The 18811-nt window shown below is 44.0% G+C and overlaps 1 pseudogene; it reads left to right on the forward strand.

The window, feature by feature from the left end:
- Positions 1-11728: 11728 nt before the first annotated feature.
- Positions 11729-13058, forward strand: LOC115424092 (uncharacterized; annotated as a pseudogene).
- Positions 13059-18811: the final 5753 nt, after the last annotated feature.

Here is an 18811-nt window from a genome sequence, read left to right on the forward strand (position 1 = left end):
CAGTGCTCCAAACCCCCTTTGTGGTGTCATTAGTCAGAAACAGTGTTGCAGATGGACCTGTGGAGCTGAATGAATGAAGAATTCAGAGCCAAGCAGAGCATTTACAGTTTATGGAGACCACAGGGACATGAGGGAAAAGGAAGAAGAACATTTAAAAAAGGAAAATGTCACTTAAAATAAACTACTTGTTTAATAGAATCTCTAGGATCTTGAGCCTCCATTTATCCACAACCCTGACACTCACCGATTACAGAGAATGACACTGGATCTGCTGCTTATTTCACAAAGGGGCGGGGCAATGGACAGAGCATGTGGTGCTGAAATGGGAAGTCATACTCCAGAGAACTGGTCTACAATTTTTATTTATTTATTTATTTTTAAGAAACTATCTGCCTCAGAGATTAAATGTGCTAACTGTTAAGTATTTTAATAAGATTCACTGGGAAAACCAATGACCAAAGTGCTGGTTTGATGATGTTTTCAGGGTATATGATAGTTGTTATTACATATATATTGGTTTATGTACATTTAGAAATCTTCCACTTGGTATATTCTGTAAAGTGAATGTATTGTAATATACAGACAGTGTTTTGAAGTAGATGGTAGCTCTGACACAAATATTCCTTTTGAGTTAAATCCATTCTCTTGTTAATTGCCAAATTTCACATTTTGACCCAAGACCGTATCTTGGAAACTTCAGCCAACCAACATTTTTGACTTGATTTTACTTTATCAGTGACTCACACATGGTAACATTTCATTACTTTCAGTCTGGAAACATTTTATTTGTAGCCCAGTGTTATCTGTCTTATGTAAAAAGTCTGAAGGTGGTTTATCCTTGAGCTAAAGACGATGATAACAAAAGCAGGATGACACTACTCTAATGTTAAAGCAGGGGAACAATCCTGCTAATGCTGAGGTCAGAATGGGTGTACACTGCCAACAACATCATATGATATGACACAACGGTTTATGCCCAGGTTTTGCCCTGGAGGACACATAATACAGTTTGAAAAACAACAGCAAGATCAGTTTATTATCTGGATAATGTTCCCAAATACAGATCATATTTTCAGTGAGTCAGCCTCTGCACATTCACCAACAAGAATCCCAGTCAATATGATCATATGAAAATAATTTGTATATTTATACTTATTTGCAGAACAGCCATAATATGAGGCCTCCAAATCTGCAGACATCACCGCTCTGACCCTTCAGTTAAAACCACCATCTGGCTGCAGTTTGATAACATTTTCATCCATAAATATACTTCCTACATCACAGCACTGAGACAGCTCTGCTCAAAGTATTTAATGACATTGGCTTAAACACAGATCATGGCAGATCTTCAGTTTTAGTCTTACTGGACCTCAGTGCTGCATTTGACACAGTCAACCATGATATATTACTTGATCGACTGGAAAATTGGGTGGGACTATCTGGCACAGTTCTTGATTGGTTTGCATCCTACTTAAAGGGCAGGGATTATTTTGTGTCAATAGGTAACTTTAAATCTGAGCAGACCAAAATTACATGTGGAGTCCCCCAAGGCTCCATCCTGGGGCCCCTTCTGTTCAACATCTACATGCTTCCACTGGCTCGATCATAGAAAAAAACAAAATAGATGACCATAACTATGCAGATGACACACAGCTCTACATTTCAACGTCCCCAGGTGACCATAGCCCCATACAAGCACTGGGTAAATGCATGGAGCAAATATCTGAATGGATGGGCCATAACTTTCTTCAGTTAAACAGAGAAAAAACTGAGGTAATCGTTTTTGGACCCAAGGAGGAGCGTCTTAAAATCAGCATGCAGCTCCAGTCACTTCAGTTAAAAACCTCAGACCAGGCCAGGAATTTGGGTGTTGTCATGGATTCAGACCTGAATTTTAAAAACCACATACAAACAATTACAAAGTCAGCTTACTATCACCTCAAGAACATTTCTAGGATTAAAGGACTGATGTCGCAGCAGGACCTGGAAAAACTTGTCCATGCATTTATCTTTAGTGGAGTTGACTACTGTAACAGTATCCTCTGTGGTCTGCCTAAAAAGTCTATTCGACAACTGCAGCTGATCCAGAATGCTGCTGCTCGAGTCCTCACTAAGACCAAGAGAGTGGACCACATCAGCCCGGTTCTGAGGTCTCTACACTGGACCACATCAGCCCAGTTCTGAGGTCTCTACACTGGACCACATCAGCCCAGTTCTGAGGTCTCTACACTGGACCACATCAGCCCAGTTCTGAGGTCTCTACACTGGACCACATCAGTCCAGTTCTGAGGTCTCTACACTGGACCACATCAGCCCAGTTCTGAGTCTCTACACTGGACCACATCAGCCCAGTTCTGAGGTCTCTACACTGGACCACATCAGCCCAGTTCTGAGGTCTCTACACTGGACCACATCAGCCCAGTTCTGAGGTCTCTACACTGGACCACATCAGTCCAGTTCTCAGGTCTCTACACTGGACCACATCAGCCCAGTTCTGAGGTCTCTACACTGGACCACATCAGCCCAGTTCTGAGGTCTCTACACTGGACCACATCAGTCCAGTTCTCAGGTCTCTACACTGGACCACATCAGCCCAGTTCTGAGGTCTCTACACTGGACCACATCAGCCCAGTTCTCAGGTCTCTACACTGGACCACATCAGTCCAGTTCTGAGGTCTCTACACTGGACCACATCAGCCAGTTCTCAGGTCTCTACACTGGACCACATCAAGTCCCCAGTATTACCCATCAGCCAGTTCAGTCTACACTGGACCACATCAGCCCAGTTCTGAGGTCTCTACACTGGACCACATCAGCCCGTTCTCAGGTCTCTACACTGGACCACATCAGCCCAGTTCTCAGGTCTCTACACTGGACCACATCAGTCCGGTTCTCAGGTCTCTACACTGGACCACATCAGTCCAGTTCTGAGGTCTCTACACTGGACCACATCAGCCCAGTTCTGAGGTCTCTACACTGGACCACATCAGCCCAGTTCTGAGGTCTCTACACTGGACCACATCAGCCCAGTTCTCAGGTCTCTACACTGGACCACATCAGCCCAGTTCTCAGGTCTCTACACTGGACCACATCAGTCCAGTTCTCAGGTCTCTACACTGGACCACATCAGCCCAGTTCTGAGGTCTCTACACTGGACCACATCAGTCCAGTTCTCAGGTCTCTACACTGGACCACATCAGCCCAGTTCTGAGGTCTCTACACTGGACCACATCAGCCCAGTTCTGAGGTCTCTACACTGGACCACATCAGCCCAGTTCTCAGGTCTCTACACTGGACCACATCAGCCCAGTTCTCAGGTCTCTACACTGGACCACATCAGCCCAGTTCTGAGGTCTCTACACTGGCTCCCTGTCTCTCAGAGAATAGACTTTAAATTCTCTTACTAGCATAAAGCACTGAATGGTTTAGGCCCAAAATCCATCAGAGACCTTCTAGTCCAGTATGACCCATCCAGACCACTCAGGTCATCTGGTGCAGGTCTGCTCTGTGTTCCCAAAGTCAGAACTAAACATGGAGAATCAGCGTTCAGTTTCTATGCTCCGTATATCTGGAACAAACTACCAGAAAATATCAGGTCTGCTGAGAGTCTGAGTTCTTTTAAGTCCAGGTTAAAGACTCACCTGTTCACTGCTGCCGCTGACTAAAAGGCTTTTGACTTTTTAAATTTTATATTCTCTTTGAAACTCTGCACTGCAACTTTTACTTTAATATGTGTGTGTCTTTATTTTTATTTTATTTATTTATTTATTTTATTTTTTTTGATTTTATGTGTTTTCTTACTTGCTGTTTTTAATCACCTTTTACATGTTTCATTTATAATATTTTAAATGTGTTTCTTTTTGTTTCTTTTATTTCAGTGTCCTGTGTGAAGCACCTTGAATTGCCTTGTTGCTGAAATGTGCTATACAAATAAACTTGCCTTGCCTTGCCTTCCTGCTGACATGATTTGGCTCCATTTCTCTTCCAATTGAAGAACACATATGGTTTCATAATGTTTCCTTTTATTAAGGCGCCTGTGACCAAAGTGAAGTTGATGGAGAATCCTAAAAGCTGCCAATACAACAACAACAACAACAACAACAACAACAACAACAACAACAACAACAACAGAATTAAAACAATGAGCTACAGCACTGACTTCACCCTCACAGTTATATAATGCACTCTCAAAATGCACTTGACACATTTTTATTAAAAAAAAAAAAAAAAAAAAAAAAAAGTAATAACATGGTTCATGATGTAATAACAATCCAAATTAATATAATTTCAGAGCAATTTAGTAGAAATTAGTCTCAGGAGCTCCAGGTAATGTCATCAGAACTTTAACCACAGTTTACAGATTAATTTAGCACATTACATTTTCCTGAAAACACAAATGTGTCAAGTGCATTTTGTAATAAATTTCTTAAATTGTAACCTTAAAAAAGAAAAGGTAAAAATAGAATAATAATTAAAAACCCTTTATAAAGAAGTTAAAAACTAAATGAACAATGTTTAAAAAGCTTTAAAAAGAGTTTAGAACCCGATAAAACGAAAGTTCACCTTCAAAAAGAAAAGGTAAAAACAGAGTAATAAAAAAGAAACACATTATAAAAAAATTAAAAACCTGACAAAAGAGACTGAAAACCTACTAAAAAGAAATGAAAGACACATTAAAAAGAAGATGTTACTGAAAAAAAAAAAGTTTTCTGTGTTTAAGCGTAAAAAAAAACAAAACAAAAAAACAGTCAAATGACCTGAACATGTTTCTATTTCTAAACCTTCTTTTAAAACCATGTGAATAATGTGAACAAACTGAAGTGGACTCAGATCCCAGCCTGGATGGGTCCTGATTCTGTTCTGATTGGACTGTTCACACCTGTTTCTGATCCGATTGGTCTGAATGTGGAACCACAACTGAACTGAGTTATGATTGACAGGCCTGGTTTAAACCAGGTTCAGGATCCACCGTCAGTCTCATAAGGGGGCGGGGCTAGGAGGAACCATGTGACCCTGAAACAGGAAGTGAGTGTGTGCAGTGAAAACAGGTGGTTCTACAGAGCGATGAGGAATCCCACTGGACCTGAACGCATCACGTTCACGTAGTTGAACAGTGGGCGGAGCTGTAGGAACGGGCACACGTTCACCATGGTCACCAGGAGGGTGAAAATGGAATTTTCATAAGGCTGTAGCATGATGTCCAAATATGGTCATTTTGAACATATGTTAATAGATGCTTTAGAAGTGTTTTCAGACGTTCCTCAGTTCTTTGTCTTTTACCAAATGCAGATGTCGTCACTTTGCATCTTGCTCTAGTTCCTGCTAAAGCCTCTGCACTTATCTGAACACTGGTTTAAAACTGCTGAGCTCAAAATAAAAAACAAAGTGAAAAGACATGAAAAAAAGAAAAGAAGAAATGAAGAAATGAAATGTTATACGTTGTTTGCTTTACATGTTGTTTTCTTGGTGTTTTTTTTATTATGTTCAAACCTCAGTTGTATCTGCTGTACCCTTTGGATCAGACCTTTCCACTGCTGGTTCTGCTTCAGTGGAAACTTTCTGTGTTTAAGGTGAGCCCAGTTTCATCTGGATTATGAATTAAAGAAACTTTCTGTGTTTAAGGTGAGCCCAGTTTCATCTGGATTATGAATTAAAGAAACTTTCTGTGTTTAAGGTGAGCCCAGTTTCATCTGGATTATGAATTAAAGAAACTTTCTGTGGTTTAGACATGCTAGCCTAACTGTGCAGGTGTTAGACTGTAACTCTCTAAACCCGTTGTGGTGAAACTGGTCGATCTAATCTGAACTCTGAGTGCAAATGTCAAACTGAGGCTGAGCCACCATCCAACTGTCAAATGCAAAACTGTTCTTTTATAGTGTTCTTTTATGGGTGTTAAACAGAAGTGAACTGTCAAATGGGTGTGTGCTTATGCTAACATGTTACCTAGCAACAACTGTCAACCAATCATATGTGTATGTTGAATGTGTGGAACCAAATATGGGCGTAACTACAGATGGGAGTCTTCACAGAGTCACTGAAGACGATAAAATGTGATGAAGTCGATTTTCAGGTGTTAGACCAACAGTGTGTTGATGGGATACTAGTGTTAAACTGTACTGTACCAGTGTTAAACTGTACTGTACCAGTGTTAAACTGTACTGTACCAGTGTTAAACTGCACTGCACTAGTGTTAAACTGTACTGTACTAGTGTTAAACTGCACTGCACTAGTGTTAAACTGTACTGTACTAGTGTTAAACTGCACTGTACTAGTGTTAAACTGCCTTCTCTGACAACGCACCGTTTTTGGACTTTTGTGAATCTGCTGTTTTCGATAAACCACAGTCTGGGTTCACCTTTTTTAAACTTTCTTCTCCTGTTGGTTTTCCATCGGCAGCTTTAAGTGGTGAGTTCCTTTAACCCCATGGCTTTGGCCGGACCTCAGTTTAACACTGTATCTGAGTAGAATCAGAGAACAGCAGCACTCACACACTTACTGGTGTTAAAATATACAGACGTCTGGGACAGTTACCGGTGTTCTAACCTCTTTAACCTCTTTCTAACTTCTTTCTAACCTCTTTAACCTCTTTAACCTCTTTAACCTCTTTAACCTCTTTCTAACCTCTTTAACCTCTTTCTAACCTCTTTAACCTCTTTAACTTCTTTAACCTCTTTAACCTCTTTCTAACTTCTTTCTAACCTCTTTAACCTCTTTCTAACCTCTTTAACCTCTTTCTAACTTCTTTCTAACCTCTTTAACCTCTTTAACCTCTTTAACCTCTTTAACCTCTTTCTAACTTCTTTCTAACCTCTTTAACCTCTTTAACTTCTTTAACCTCTTTAACCTCTTTAACCTCTTTCTAACCTCTTTAACCTCTTTAACCTCTTTAACCTCTTTCTAACTTCTTTCTAACCTCTTTAACCTCTTTAACTTCTTTAACCTCTTTAACCTCTTTCTAACCTCTTTCTAACCTCTTTCTAACCTCTTTAACCTCTTTCTAACTTCTTTCTAACCTCTTTAACCTCTTTAACTTCTTTAACCTCTTTAACCTCTTTCTAACTTCTTTCTAACCTCTTTAACCTCTTTCTAACCTCTTTAACCTCTTTAACTTCTTTAACCTCTTTAACCTCTTTCTAACCTCTTTCTAACCTCTTTCTAACCTCTTTAACCTCTTTAACCTCTTTCTAACCTCTTTAACCTCTTTAACCTCTTTAACCTCTTTCTAACCTCTTTCTAACCTCTTTCTAACCTCTTTAACCTCTTTAACCTCTTTCTAACCTCTTTAACCTCTTTAACCTCTTTAACCTCTTTAACCTCTTTCTAACTTCTTTCTAACCTCTTTAACCTCTTTCTAACCTCTTTAACCTCTTTAACTTCTTTAACCTCTTTAACCTCTTTCTAACCTCTTTCTAACCTCTTTAACCTCTTTAACCTCTAACTTCTTTCTAACCTCTTTAACCTCTTTAACTTCTTTAACCTCTTTAACCTCTTTCTAACCTCTTTCTAACCTCTTTCTAACCTCTTTAACCTCTTTCTAACTTCTTTCTAACCTCTTTAACCTCTTTAACCTCTTTAACCTCTTTCTAACCTCTTTCTAACCTCTTTAACCTCTTTAACCTCTTTCTAACCTCTTTAACCTCTTTAACCTCTTTCTAACCTCTTTAACCTCTTTAACTTCTTTAACCTCTTTAACCTCTTTCTAACCTCTTTAACCTCTTTAACTTCTTTAACCTCTTTAACCTCTTTCTAACCTCTTTAACCTCTTTAACCCTCTTTCTAACCTCTTTAAACCTCTTTAACCTCTTTAAACCTCTTTCTAACCTCTTTAACCTCTTTAACCTCTTTCAACCTTCTTCTAAACCTCTTTAACCTCGTTCTAACCTCTTTAACCTCTGTCAAACCTCTTTAACCTACTTTCTAACCTCTTTAACCTTTCTAACCTCTTTAACCTCTTAACCTCTTTCTAACCTCTTTAACCTCTTATACCTCTAAACCTCTTCTAACCTCTTTAACCTCTTTACCTCTTTCTAACCCTCTTTAACCTCTTTAACCTCTTTAACCTCTTTAACCTCTTTAACCTCTTTAACCTCTTTAACCTCTTTAACCTCTTTAACCTCTTTAACCTCTTTACTAACCTCTTTAACATCTCTAACCTCTTTCTAACCTCTTTAACCTCTTTAACCTCTTTCTAACCTCTTTAACCTCTTTAACCTCTTCTAACCTCTTTAACCTCGTTAACCTCTTTCTAACCTCTTTCTAACCTCTTTAACCTCTTTAACCTCTTTCTAACCTCTTTAACCTCTTTCTAACCTCTTTAACCTCTTTAACCTCTTTCTAACCTCTTTCTAACCTCTTTAACCTCTTTCTAACCTCTTTCTAACCTCTTTAACCTCTTTCTAACCTCTTTAACCTCTTTAACCTCTTTAACCTCTTTCTAACCTCTTTAACCTCTTTAACCTCTTTCTAACCTCTTTCTAACCTCTTTAACCTCTTTAACCTCTTTAACCTCTTTAACCTCTTTCTAACCTCTTTCTAACCTCTTTAACCTCTTTCTAACCTCTTTCTAACCTCTTTAACCTCTTTAACCTCTTTAACCTCTTTCTAACCTCTTTAACCTCTTTCTAACCTCTTTCTAACCTCTTTAACCTCTTTAACCTCTTTCTAACGTCTGTAATTAGCTGTTTTTTACAGACTGGTATGTATCTGTAGGACTGCACCGTCTCCACACAGACCCCTTTCATGGTCACAGGCTCTGGTTGAGGCCTTTTCCTCCTGTAGTCCACCTCCATCTCCTTGGTCTTGGTGGTGTTGAGGTGCAGGTGGTTGGAGTCGCACCCTGCGACGAAATCCAGGATCAGTTTCCTGTGCTCTTCTTCCTGTCCTTCCTGATACAGCCCACCATTGCAGTGTTGTCTGCGATCTTTTGCACATGGCAGGACTCTGACGTCTGACGTGTACAGGCTGAAAGTCTGACATGTACAGGCTGAACAGGACAGGACAGAGCACAGAACCCTGTGGTACTCCAGATCTGCTGACCACCAGGTCAGACCTGCAGTCCTCCAGTCCTACGTACTGAGGCCTGTCTGTCAGATAGTCTGGGATCCAGGCCTCCAGGTGTGAGTCCACTTCCATCTGTGTCAGTTTGACTCAGGATGGAGAGTGTTGAAGGCACTGGACTAGTCTGAAAGTGTCCTTCTCACAGCTCCACTGGTCCTGTCCACTGCAGAGGGTCTCCACTGCAGAGGGTCTCCACTGTAGAGGGTCTCCACTGCAGGGGGTCTCCACTGCAGAGGGTCTCCACTGCAGGGGGTCTCCACTGCAGAGGGTCTCCACTGCAGAGGGTCTCCACTGAAGGGGGTCTCCACTGCAGAGGGTCTCCACTGCAGGGGGTCTCCACTGCAGAGGGTCTCCACTGCAGGGGGTCTCCACTGTGCTGGTCAAACCTGTTGAAGTCCTTCAGCTGGTTGGCTCTGCCCACCCCTCCTTCGATGGTGTTGCTCTGCCTCCAGCTGCAGCTGATGGTCTTCATCCCGTCCCACTCCTCCTTTGTGCTGTTGTTCGGACACTTCTGCTCCATCTTCCTCCTCCTTCTCCTCCCTGAGCTGGACTCTGAGTTCCCTCTGCACACCCTTCAGCTCCTGCTGGTCTCCATCTTTGAAGGTCCTCTTCTTCTTATTCAGAAGGACCTTGATGTCACTTGTGATCCAGGGCTTGTTGTTAGCATAGCAGCGTACAGTTCTTACTGGAACCACAGCGTCCATGCAGACGTTTACGTAGTCCGTGGTGATGTGGACAGCCTCCTGGTGTTCTCACCATGCGACCCCTGCAGTCTGTCAGAGTCTGCTCTGCCTCTGTAGACCACTTCCTGAAAGACCCAGTGGTAGTGGGTCACCTCCTCACTGTAGGTTTGTAGTGAAGCTGCAGCAGGATCAGGTTGTGGTCTGCCTTCTCCAGTGCAGGCAGCAGGGTGGCGCCGTATGCATCCTTTATGTTTGCATACAGTAAATAAATGGTCCTTTTTCCCCTGGTGTTGCCGTCCACATACTGGAAGAAAGCAGGTGGTGTTGTGTCCAGAGTCACCTGGTTCAAGTCCCCAGACATTAACACCAGAGCCTCAGCGTGTGGCGTTTGCAGTCTAGCAACAGTGGAGTGGATGACGTCACACGTCGTACCTCTGCGTCCGAGCGGGGCGGGATGTAAACAGTAACAACAGTGGTGTGTCCAAACACCGTGGGCAGGTAATAGGGACACATACACAACTATACCCAGTACAATGCACAGTGAAATGTGTTTTGTACCTGCATCCAGTTTCAATAGAAAAAATGTAAATATAAAGGTTCAGTTAAAAAAAAATTAAAATGAGGGTTCAGTATAAAAACAAGGTTCTGAAATATATGTACATATACATAATCAGTCAAATAAGCAGAAGGAACGCTGTTATACATTATACATTATATAAAGTGCATGTGTATAAAGGTGCCGGTGTGTAGTGCAGGGTCTACTTTAGAGTTTAAAGCTCAGAGTTGAGTAAACGATGGCCTGAGGGAACAAACTGTTTCTCATCCTCTCACTTGCAGTCTTTATGCAGCGATAGCGTCGGCCTGACGGCGACAGGGAGAATAAAGAGTTTCCAGGACGGCTAGGCTGCTTCCAGATCTTCTCAGCCCTTGACCTGCATCTGTGGATGTAAATGTCCTGCAGGTTGGGGAGGGTGGATCTAATGGTCCACTCAGCTGAACGGACCACCCTTTGGAGGGCAGAGAAGTCCTGCTTAGTCCAGCTGCCCATCCAGATGGTGATGCTCCTGCACAGGATGCTCTCAGTGGTGCAAGTGTAAAGTTCCTGAACACTGTTAATGGGAGCTTGAAGTCTCTCAGGCGTCTGAGGTGGTACAGACGCTGTCTGGCCTTCTTCACAATGGTCTGAATGTGAAGTGACCAAGACAGGTCTGTGTGATTGTCACACCAACATATTTAAAAGTGTCAACATTCGGATGCTTCCATGCCCAGGGTTACACCACAGTGTGTTCACATAAACAGCCAGTCCTCCTCCTTTCCGCTTTTGGGTCTCTGTCCGCCCTGACGATGCTAAAGCTGGGTAACTCTATGTTAGCATCTGGAATGCTAGCCATGAGCCACGTTTCACAGAAGCGCAGTAACTACACTCTCTGTGGGTCTTAACGTTCTTCACTAGCGCAGCCCAGTTCATCGATCTTCTTTTGTAGTGACTTCACATTTCCCATGACCACAGAAGGTACTGCAGGTTTGTATCGACACTTCTTCTTCGCTAGCCGCTTAACCTTTAGCTTAGCGCCGGCTCTGCAGCCACGATACAGCCTCCTCACCTCATCAGGTAAATGTAGAACCACACCGGCGTGGGCTTTGGTTCTCAGTGCACGCAACAGGTTACTCGAATAAACAAGTTTCAGCGAGTGTAACTCCGTATCCATAGGATAGATAGAAATTCACGATTAACACTAATTAAAAATTAGCAATAAAAACACGAAAAAACACTAAAAAAAAAAACCACACGGCAAACACAGAGCTACTGGAAGTGCTGCCACTTGCAACAGCGCTGGAGGGAAAAAAAAGTAGTGTTAGTAGTAGTAGTATTTTTATTAGTTATCAGACTTGGGTCCACTTCTGTCTTAAATGTTGACCCTTCAGACTTGGGTCCACTTCTGTCTTAAATGTTGACCCTTCAGACTTGGGTCCACTTCTGTCTTAAATGTTGACCCTTCAGACTTGGGTCCACTTCTGTCTTAAATGTTGACCCTTCAGACTTGGGTCCACTTCTGTCTTAAATGTTGTGTCTCTGTGTTTCAGTCATGGCGTTTCCTCGGACGTCCTCCATCGTGCTGTGGTTCTCACTCATCCTCTTTGTTTATTGGACGACCTCGGCTGCTGAGTCACATGACCCTTCACCTGCTGACCTCTCAGCCCTTCGCAGGCTCAAAAGAGAGCTGGATTCAACTACAAAAGACCGGGTCCAGACTGGGGTCCAGGTGGGCGTAAACGTCCTGACCACGGTCACAGAGGTGTTGAATCAAATCCAACCTAAGCAGCTGGAGTCGGTGTTCAAGGCCCTGGCTGGCTTTGCCAGTGTGGCGCCTGGTATCGGAAGTCTGATCGTCTCATTTGTCAACGTGGTTTTGGCCTTCGTCCCTCAGGAGGATCAGCTGAGCAACGGCTTCAATGAGGTCAACCGGAGGCTGGATTCTCTGGCCTTCCAGATATCTGACCTGGCCAGAGACGTGGAGTGGTTCAACTACGTCAGCGTCTACTCTCAAGATGAGAATCACATCCTGAACGCCTGGAGGAAGTTTGATGAGTTTCAGAAGAACCTAAGGCTGGTGACGAGTAAAGAGGAGAAGCTGAGGCTGGCAGAGATCTTCGCCAACTTCTATGAGAACTCAGGGACTGAGGGCAGCGTGGCCAACATCTACCATTACCTGACGGTCAGCGGCACGTCTCTGAGCAAGAACATCAACATCCTGTTGAGGGACAAGTTCAAGTGCAGCATCAGTGAAATAGGCCGCTTTAAACCTGTACCTGAGCAGACTGCTGTGGAAGGGCATGGTCCTCAACCAGCTCTACTGGAAACTCATCGGATTCAGCTCATCAGGTCAACAGCACGAACATAACCGCATGTTCAAGAACGTCTTCAAAGCTCAGAACGATTCTTTGCAGCTCTGTCTGGACAACTTTCAGCGGTACTTGATGAAAGACGTGGAGGAGGTCAGCAAAAAATTCACCAAAGACCAAAAAGAGAACATTGCTGCCAAAGTCCAAAAGACCCTGGATGAGAAGTACTTCTGGTACAAGTGGGCAGTGGTGGTGTATGATAAGTACTATGAGGCCAACTACAAACTGGTCCATATGTGGCGTGTACCTGTGGGGGACCTGGTGGTGGCGGTGGGATACACCAGCAAGGAAACAACACATACCGACAGGAAGTTGAGTCTGCTGCTCAGCGATGCTTTGCTGATACCAAGTGCACGGACCTTAAACAGAAGTCCCAGGACTGTGTCATTGAGGTGCCCACTGGAGAGTACATAGGTGCCCCCAACGGCCAGCATGTCCCCGAAATGGATTTAGAAGCTTTGCAGAATATGGGAAAGTTTTGCATTATTTCTATCGTGATGCTCCAGTGATGTCGCCACCGCCTGCTTTCAACAAGGTGGAGTGCAAAGACCTTGATGGTTATAAGTACAAGGTGAACGTCTACCTGTCCTTACGGCTGCCGGTTTGTTCCACACCTGACACCTGTCTGAACAGAGGTGTGTGCAGGTGGCTGATGGACTCCAATGAACACCTATGTGACTGTCGTGATGGTTACTATGGAAACAGATGTGAAAACAGCACCAGCATCTACAAGAACGTTGACATCGGTTCCCTGGTGCCAGACATAACCACCCTCAACACCAAACTGGACCGGGTCCTTGACATCTGTCTGAAGCAGATAGAGGACAAGCTGGACCGGGTCCTGAGGACACGTCCGGCCCACTAACGAAGACCTGAACACACATCAACAACATCCACCGTCACCGTCGGAGGTTCCAGGTCCTGACCCACTGGGACGTTTATGTCACATGGGAAAGCCTGTGATAATAGGAGTTATTATGGGATGGATGTGTGGTGTGAATATGTCCAACAGATGAATAAATAAACATCAGTGAGTTGGTCCAGTTCAAACAGTGGCTCCACCGGGTCTCTTTGTGTCTCTTTGTGTCTCTTTGTGTCTCTTTGTGTCATTCCACTCATCACACACTTGTGTTTGGAACACATTTATATAAATATGGGGACAGTTTAGCTCAGATGGACCAAAGGGACTGTTCAGGGGTTTGTTTGATTTGGATTCTTTCCTGTTGTTGAAGATCAGATGAGTCTGAAAAAACGCAGAAAACAGTCCAACCGTCCTGAACAGTCTCTAGAAGAACATCTGCTTCAATAGGAGCTCCAGTGGAGTTGATATCATGTAAGAACCCGTTAGTGTTGGTGTTGTCCAGACTGTCCCCGTAGATCTGTGGGATTCAGCCTAGACCACACCAGGCCCTGGGCCCAAACCCAAACACTGAACACATACTGATGTGAACAGGTCTGACAGCGTCCACATCCAGTAGAAGTGGACACCTGTGTCTACGCTGATTCAGAACTCTGCAGCTAGGTTATGAACCAAAACCAAGAAGAGAGAGCACATTACTGCAGTGCTGGTTTCCCTGCACTGGCTACCGGTAACCTAGAGAATTGATTTTCAGATACTACTCCTCACGTATAAAGCTCTAAATGGAACTGGACCAAGTTACATTGCAAACTCACTGATCAATTATGTACAAACTAGAACACTGAGGTCATCAAACGCAGGTTTACTAGCGACTCCCACAAATATTACAAAGAAAATGGGGGACGCAGCCTTTACTAACTATGCACCAAAGTTATGGAATACAATTCCAAAAGACATTAGAGAAGCCAGTTCACTGAATATATTTAAAACCAAATTAAAAACATTTTTATTCTCATCAGCCTTTGAAAGGAGATAAAAATGGGGTCACAATTCAGGAACCAGGAATGTGCGTTTTTTTTATTTTTATTTTATTTTATTGCATTTCTGTTTTTATTGTTTATTTTATTGTATTTCAATTTTCATCTTATTTCTTGCACTTCAAAAATTCTATGCATAATCAAATATTTTAATGTGCGCTGTTTTTATATTTATTTTATTTTATTGTATTTCTAATCAAATCTTAATGTATTTTAATATTGTATTTTTTTTTCAATCAATGTAAAGCACTTTGGGCTACAATTTCTGTATGAAAGGTGCTATACAAATAAAGTTTATTATTATTATTATTATTATTATTATTATTATTATTATTATGCTCTGAAAGGCCCTCAGTAGGACAAATGTGGACAGGTTTGAAACCCACAGGACAAATATGGAGTCCAAAAAAAGGGCCTTTTTGAACAAAGGCCCAAATTTACCCCAAAATGGTTGGACGGTAAAAATGTCAGCGCTAATCTAGAGTCAATGTCACCCTGAACCAAGGTGTCAACGGTCCACCTCCACGACAACGTTTGGATCAAAATATTTTAAAAATGGTCTGATGGTCAAAGTGTCTACATGGTGTGAAATGTGCACATTAGACAGACGGACAGACGGACAGGTGACAGACTGTTAAGGTGGTTCTGTTTTTAAGGTGGTGCTTCTGTTAAGGTGGAAGCACTGTCAGTGGGAACGTTAGCGTTGGCAGTGGAGGCTACATTTCTGCCGTCGCCGCTGCTCCAAACCTCTGTTGCAGTAGATCCGCCAGCGTCCGTCCTCCCACCGATGTGGACAAGTTCTGGGTGCAGACCCTGGACACCTGTCTGCTGGACTACCTGTCCACCGTGCGCTCCCTAGAGGACGCCAACGCCGAGCTGGAGCTGAAGATCAGGCAGTGGGTGGAGAGCAGCGGAGACTCTGCCTCCAGAGACTACAGCACCTGCTTCCAAACCATGTCCATCATCAGGTCCAAGGTGAGTCCAGTCCACGGACACAACAGACCCACATCCACACACACAAACACACACATCTGGACGTATGTCCATCAGGAGGACGTGGTTGTCTGAGTGTATGTTTGTCGTCTGCAGATCCAGACCGTCGTCCAGGTGTACAGATCTATGGGCGACGCCCACATGGCTGATGAACACCTGAAGAACAAGTGAGTCCAAACACAGGTTATAGGAGTTCCAGACGACTGCACTGTCAGATGTTTGTCCTCGTGAGTTCAGATCAGTTGAGCGTCTGCAGTTCGGTTCATCCTCACCTGTGGTCGTCATGTTGCAGGAATGAGAAGGAGCCGGCACCGAACTGAAGAAGATCCTGGACCAGCTGACGCAGACCAGATCCGACATGGAGACACAGATCCGGGGTCTGGAGGAGGAGCTGAAGATCCTCAAGAAGAAAAACCAGGAGGTGAGTGGACGCCGTCCCCCAAACCTGGACCCACAGGAGAAACTGAGCAAAGCCACCAGAGGGAGACCAGGAACCATCCTGAGAGCAGGTTCAATGACAACAGAAGGACACCACTGCCACAGATGAGCTGCACCCACGTGGACCAGCTGGACCCAGTCCTAGTGTCTCCTAGACTGTCCAGCTCTAAAACCCTGAGTCCCAGAGCCATGGGTTCACATTCCATAGTGAGACTTGTCTTCCATCTGTTCCACAGGTGGACCTCACCAAGACCATGGCCCAGAACACACCACTGGACCAAACCATCCACTCCAAGAACCAGAAGGACCTGGAGGCCTTCCAGGCCAAGGTACCCACATGACCTCACTTCCTGTGGCGGCGGACGGTAGGATGAACCGAACTGCAGACGCTCAACTAATCTGAACTCATGAGGACAAACATCTGACAGTGCAGTCGTCTGGAACTCCTACAGAGGGTCTGCACATATGTCAGCCCCCCCAGACCACGCCCCTCTAAGCCCAGGCCACGCCCCTCTCAGTCAGACTGAGTGTCTTAAACCAACCTGCTCAACATGACGGAGTACAGCAGTAAACACAGCCAGAGAAAAGGATCATGGGAAATCTGAAATTAAATGAAGGACAGTTGGACTGGACATGGATCTGTACGAGCTACCAAAGAACAAGTGGTCCAGAACTAGGACCAGAACCAGCTGATCCAAAGGGTCTAAAACTAGGGCCCAGAACCAGCTGATCCAAAGGCTCCAAAACTAGGGCCCAGAACCAGCTGATCCAAAGGGTCTAAAACTAGGGCCCAGAACCAGCTGATCCAAAGGGTCTAAAACTAGGACCCAGAACCAGCTGATCCAAAGGCTCCAAAACTAGGGCCCAGAACCAGCTGATCCAAAGGGTCTAAAACTAGGGCCCAGAACCAGCTGATCCAAAGGGTCTAAAACTAGGACCAGAACCAGCTGATCCAAAGGGTCTAAAACTAGGGCCCAGAACCAGCTGATCCAAAGGGTCTAAAACTAGGGCCCAGAACCAGCTGATCCAAAGGGTCTAAAACTAGGGCCCAGAACCAGCTGATCCAAAGGGTCTAAACTCAAACTAGGGCCCAGAACCAGCTGATCCAAAGGTCATTTCCAGTAGACCGTGGACTGACCCCAGTGAATATATGCAGGATCTATTGGGACTGAGCAGATTTACTGAGTCTAGTTCAGATCCAGTCCTTTATCCAACACAGATACTACTGCTGTGGACCAGCAGGGCACCACTGCATTCTGGGAAATGAGCAGATTTGCACCACCTGGTTTAAATGAACACATTATTCTGATCATATTATGGATTTATTGTCAGAATATGACGACTTTAATCTCATAAACCAATGACATTTATGTTAAATTATGAGTTTTTTTTTATAAGTACGACTTTATTCTCATAACATTGTGATTCTTTTTGTATTCGACTTTATTCTCATTAAATTCCAGGTTTTATCTCCATATTTTCTGACTTTCTTCTGGTAGTGCCCAGTGTTTTTCTTTTCTTCTGTGGTCCTAATACTCCGTCGTAGCTTTATTCTCCAGTTCCTCCGTATTTGTAAAACTAGGTTGGACTCAGTTTCAGTTCGTTTACTAATCATGTAGGAGCACAAGGTTCACAATCACAAAATGAGACAAAAACCAGGAAAGATCTGATCATGAAACCAAGAGCTGCACTAAGAAGGACCGTTAGCCAAAACAATGGGTCATTTCAGGTCTGATTGGACCCAAAAATACAGCATCAGTGAATGTTAGCTGACACCAAACAGGATCCACAGATCTAGGTTTGGTTTCCTGGATTTGTGGATCCATCTCCTTCTGTTTTCTTTGTCTTTGGGTGTCTGTAAACGATAGCTCCCACTGCTTTAAGAACCTGAAAATACAACCACCAACAACAGCTCTGCCCCAGTTTGGATTCAGTCTTGTTCTTCAGTTCAGACAGGACTGAAGCCAACGCTGTCACTCATCTGCCTCTGTCTGACACTCAGTGGGCGGAGCCACGGTGACATCATGCACACCCCCTCTCTAACCTGTGTTTGGACTCACTTGTTCTTGAGGTGTCCATCAGCCGTGTGGGCGTGGCCTATGGATCCGTACACCTGGACGACGGTCTGGATCTGCAGACGACAAACACACACATCAGACAAACACTGATCTGATCTGTCCAAGGATTCAGCTGCAGCAGGTCTGTGTTCCAGGTGGGAGCCCATGCAGGACTCACTCAGAACTGACAGAGGCGGGGCTGACAATTCGCACCTACGGCCCCTCCCACTGCCAAACATTCACACACATTCAGTACACCAGTGTGAGTGGCACTGGTGTCATGTTGGCTCCCAGACGGTGTCTGTCTTTTCTGTTGTCTGTCATTTCCTGTTTTATTTTGTTCAGTTTCCCTCATGTGTCATGTCTGGTGTCTTTACTTCCTCTCCTTGATTGTTCCACCTGTTCCTGATTACCTGTCTCCGCCCTGATGTGTTCCACCTGTGTCTAATTGTCTTCCCTCCTCTTGTGTATTTAAACCCTGTTTCTTTCCCAGTTTGTTGCTCCTTCGTGTACTTACTCACCAGTGCTTTTGGATCCTGTCGGTCTGTGTGCCCGTTGTGACCCGTTCTGTCTACCGACCACCGGTTCTGCCTGTTCCTGTTCTGCCTGCTCGTCTGTTGTGACCTGGTTTGTTTTCCTAACTACCGTTTCTGCCTACTCCCTGTGTACCTCAGCCTCCATCGTTTACCTGTGTGTTGGACCCTTCACCTGGGTTACTGACTGTGAGTTTAGCCTGCTCCTCATGTCCCGTTGCCTTCTGCGTTGCCTACCCGTGTATGACCT

This window comes from Sphaeramia orbicularis, chromosome 8 (assembly GCF_902148855.1).
Source record: "Sphaeramia orbicularis chromosome 8, fSphaOr1.1, whole genome shotgun sequence".
Lineage (NCBI taxonomy): Eukaryota > Metazoa > Chordata > Actinopteri > Kurtiformes > Apogonidae > Sphaeramia > Sphaeramia orbicularis.